We start from the raw sequence: 4,633 nt of genomic DNA, 5'->3' as shown, positions 1-4,633 counted from the left end.
CTGCGCTTGCCTCTCGCCATCAGATTATCTCTAGTGTTACTTTGTTCTGCTATTTCTGACCGTGGCTAGAGTGTCCTATAAGCCTGTGTGTCAGGAGTGCTGTAGACCTGTTTTCCTGTTTTCTTTCAGCCAGTTATGGGGACAGAGTGTTCTGCTTTCGGGCGTGTAGTTTTTCCTCTGTACAGGTCTTCAGCTGTTCCTGTGGGCCTGTGTCTTGAGTTCACCAGGCAGGTTTCTTGCAGGGGAAAAGTTGGTCCTACCTGCGGTTCCAAGGCTCAAGTTTGCTCGTGGGGTACTGCCTAAGTCCTCTCCGCGGGGGCAGCAACCGGGAAGATCTGCGCCGCTCTTTCCGGGAGCCTCCGTGCACCAGGGTTCCAGATGGCGTTTGGTGTTTTCCTCTGGCGTCTGGATGTGCACAGAGTGCAGTCTCTTCTGGTTTCTCAGGCGTGTCCACCTCTCTGAAGGTTTAGCTCTCCCTCCCACAGGATTTGGGTGCAGAGAACTGTTTATCCGGTCTGTTTCCTTCAGGTTCCGGCGGTGTCTCAGGCGCAGGGGTCCTGCCGCTCCTGGGCCCTCCCCTACGGGAACCCAGAGGCCTTATACAGTTGCCTCTTGGGCCAGGGATGTGGGCAGGGGTGGGTAGTGTTGGTGGTCTCCTCCGCTCTGCAGCCTCAGGAGTGCCCACCTGATCAGGCGGTGAGGTCTCTCTCCCACGGGAGCACTTGTCTTTCTTTATTGAGTATTACTACCCAAATTTTTCTTAATTTTGAGTCTTCTTGATGGTCATAGTTGTGTATGTTTGCCCCCAATTGACAGAAAATTGCTGTCAATATGTATGTCAGTGGCATTTTTTTTTTAACCTGTGCAGTTGACTGATACATATTTGTCATTTAAGAGATCTTCATATATCACTGTGCTTGATTGCCTGGTTGTCTTCATACTGGTTTAGATGATTTCACCTTGCTTCTCTGGGTCCATGGCTAATTAATTAATTAATTAATTAACATGAGTACACTGTAGCTGTCTTCAGACACATCAGGATAGGACATCAGATCCCATTACAGATGGTAGTGAGCCACCATGTTGTTGTTGGGAATTGAACTCAGGACCTCTTATCCACTGAGCTATCACTCCAGCCCAGGTCCATGCCTCTTAAGGCATGTGCAATATTAGCCCTCTTTAGTCCTTAATATAGTTCCTTGTTATATAGACATAAGGCAGAGCTACATTTTCATTACTGTATTAATTGTACTGTTGTTTTCTCTGTGATGACTGAATCTAACTATTTTATTTATTCGTTAAGTTAAAGTTAAGTACTAATCAATCAAGATATTTGTTTAACGAGAGCAGATCATACTGTTTATAATTACAAGTTTGCTGGTAAAGTGTTATGTCAGAGTGGATCCTGGTACAGCTTTTAGAGTTAGCCTGTAGAAAATGCAAAAATTTTCTTCAACTTACCTTGGCAAATTTAATTTCTTAGACTTTGGTTATATATACTCTGAGAAGCTAAGAATGTTAAAAACAAAATCACTGCTTGTTATGTTCACTACTTAAGAAACTCCTCAATTCTCTATAGCACCTTATGTGGGAAAAAGCGAAGGAGGAAAAGAGTGCAGTGGTACTATTTTAATTCTTATATTTGGTCTGAAGTTTCTTTTATCTTTGTTTCCTCCTGGTGTTTGATTTAGGACATTAAGGTCCTTTCAGATTCTTTCACTAGTAGGGAAGGGCTGACTCTACAAAGAACCTTGGCTTTTGTGTTTTGAGCCCTTTAGGTCTTTTGACTGTCCTGTATAGCCTTCAGCCTGAGTATTGATCTTTCACAGCCTGCAGTGTAAGCAGTTGAGAGAGGTGGTCTTGCTACCTGTGTCCTGTGCCCTGTTTAGAAGTGGAGGAATGTTGGAAATCAAAGTGTGCATGGGGAGGTTGACTTGGGAGAGAGATGCCTAGATCAGCCCATTGTTTTCTGTGAGAAAACTTTGGAAAGATATCTGCTGTGTTTTCAGTTGCTAATTTTCAGTTGTGAAGGCCTCATCTCAGGCAACCTTGACTTCCTGTCCTTTTTTTTCTCTCAGACTCAGGGAACCCCAACTATGTTGTGGCATTGGCGCCACCTTGTGTCCCAGCTCAGGGCTGGTGTGCTACCTCTGGTTGCCTAGGTTTGCTTGGAGCTTGGGCAGGGAGCCTCTCAGTTAGCTCTCTGTACACCCTTTAGACTCATGCTTAATTTCCACCCTGAAGCAGCTTTAGAGTGAAGCCCTAGTTGTTAATATTGAGTGGATGGGGGTGGATTTCCGTATCGGGTTACTTCGGTTCTAAGCCACACATGAGTTAGTCAATTTGTTACTAAAATTTCCAACCCTAACCGCCCATGTAAAAGACACACAATCCAAATATTTTAATTATAAGTTATATGCCTAGATTGGGCATATCTACCATCCACATGATTCTGGTGCATAGTGGCTTCCTTCCCTCCTCTTCCTTCTCTCTTTTTCTCCTTCTACCTGCCACCCCCTCCTGAGCCTCCAGTCCCAACTTTCCTATCCACTACCCAATCATAGGCTCTAACCTTTTATTGACCTATTAAAGTGGAGAGAAGGTTCACATAGCATCACCTAAGTACATGATGCTCTGCTTGTGGGGTGGGGGCAACCCCTCTTGAGGAACCAATATGAACAATACTATACAAGCAGCATCAAGCCAAACCACTACAGTTTACTCGTAAGATCTCAGTTTTTAGTACAAAATCCAATAATGTTAGTTGTTTAAATGTGTTTCTTACTATATTTCTTACACAGCTGTTTTCCAAATGTGGGTTGGTCTGGTGTGCTGTACCAGTATAGAGTATTCATAGTTAACATTGTATTTTCTTGCCACCAATACATGAATTTTTGTTGGATATGCTAAAGAGTCATAATGGTTTTACACAGGAAAGCTAATTGTCAGAATTTTGTTTTGTTTTAGAGTCAGGGTTTTCTGTATAGCCCTGGCTGTCCTGGAACTCACTTTGTAGACCAGGCTGCCTTCAGACTTACAGAGATGTGCCTGCCCTCTGTCTCTGAATGCTAGGGTTTAAGTCCTGTGCCCAGCTTGATATTTTTCTTTGTCATTCTCTCTCTCTCTCTCTCTCTCTCTCTCTCTCTCTCTCTCTCTCTCTCTTGCCCCAGTCAATGGATTTTATTTGGTCACAGGGTCACAGGCCAGGTATGGCCCCAGATTTATTTGAGGTTCTTCTATGGGGCTCAGGTTGTTGGAGTGGCCGAACTTCTTGTAACTGTTGACTACACTGTGTGCAGGCCTGAGTAGCACTTGTGGCAGATCATCTTGTCACAATTGTAATTCTGGACAAGGTGACAAAGGGATGACTCGATGATGCCACTGTGCAGATGCAGCACCAGGTACAAGGTGGACCCATTCTGGATGTTGTAGTTGGACAGGGTGTGGCCATCCTCCAACTGTTTGGCTGCGAATATCAGCTCTGGGATGCCTTCCTTGTCTTGGATCATTATTGATGGTGTCACTGGGCTCTATCTCAAGAGTAACGGTCTTGCTCATTAGGGTCTTCATGAAGATCTGCATTTTGGCATCTGCTACTTGGCCACCTTGTTGAAGAGAAAGAGTGGATTGGGGTTTTTGGGTTTGTTTGTTTGTTTGTTTTGTTTTTTCTTTTTAATACTTAGATCATTTTGTTGACTTCTTGGTGTTTGTTGAGGGCTGGTATAATTTGCATTTTAAATATATTTACCTGGATCTTCACTGCTTGCCCTGTCCTTTGTCTTAACAGGCAGGTGTCCTTTGATTTGGGACTGAATAGACTTTTTGTTACTTTGCTGGCACTATTCCAAGAGAGGAGTCAGTCTTCAGCATTAAATTACTTTTCTCACTGGTCATCATTAGCATAGAGAATGCCTTTGATCCTATCCCCACAGCAACCAGTTCCTGCCCCTGTGGTGGAAATGTCCCAGGTTGGGGGGCAAAGAAGCCCCTAAAATAGTTTCAAAAAATCTACAACAAACTGTGAAGAACTTTGTTTTGTTTTGCCAGTCAGAATTTAGAATTCAGGCTTTGGCTGTGGCCAAGGTCAGGATTAATGTTTTCTTTTCCATGGGCCTTTAGCCCACTGACACAGTTTGGTAAAGGGCTGCTACTGAGGTCCTGAAAGTCCCAGGTAAACTGGTTATAATTCCTTTGTCAGCTGCTTAGTATCTAACACCCAGGTTCTAAGGTCTCTACATCCTTTTGTTATTAGTTCTTACTAGAAGCCTAGTGCCATTTAGAGGATGGGTCTCTTGAGCAATAAAGCCACGGAGCTGACACTATAGGGAGGTACTCCTTAAGGGAAAATCTAAGTCCAGAGAGACAGCCGGTAACAGATAGGCTGCCCCTCTGCTCACTTTTCTGTTTCACAGACACAAGGCCTTTTTGTCCCAAGAAAGCCTCCTGGTTTAGCTGTGTGACTAAATGCTATTTGCCTTCTTCAGTGGACCTCTATTCTCAAGATTCCCTTGTTTTCTCACCATCCCATTTGAGATGCTTGTTAGTAACTGTTACAGGTCTTCTTTACCACCAAGGAAAGATGGAATACTACTAGAGGCCAGAAAAAATGTTCCAGACATGGATGGAAGGCCCT

General features: G+C 43.9%; 1 pseudogene; it reads right to left on the bottom strand.

Moving 5' to 3' along the window:
* Window positions 1–2,550: 2,550 nt before the first annotated feature.
* Uba52-ps3 (ubiquitin A-52 residue ribosomal protein fusion product 1, pseudogene 3) lies at window positions 2,551–3,691 on the bottom strand (annotated as a pseudogene).
* Window positions 3,692–4,633: the final 942 nt, after the last annotated feature.

Source organism: Rattus norvegicus, chromosome 3 (genome assembly GCF_036323735.1).
Source record: "Rattus norvegicus strain BN/NHsdMcwi chromosome 3, GRCr8, whole genome shotgun sequence".
NCBI lineage: Eukaryota > Metazoa > Chordata > Mammalia > Rodentia > Muridae > Rattus > Rattus norvegicus.
The sequence above is the reverse complement of the archived record's forward strand: the minus strand, read 5'-3'. Positions and strand labels throughout refer to the sequence as shown.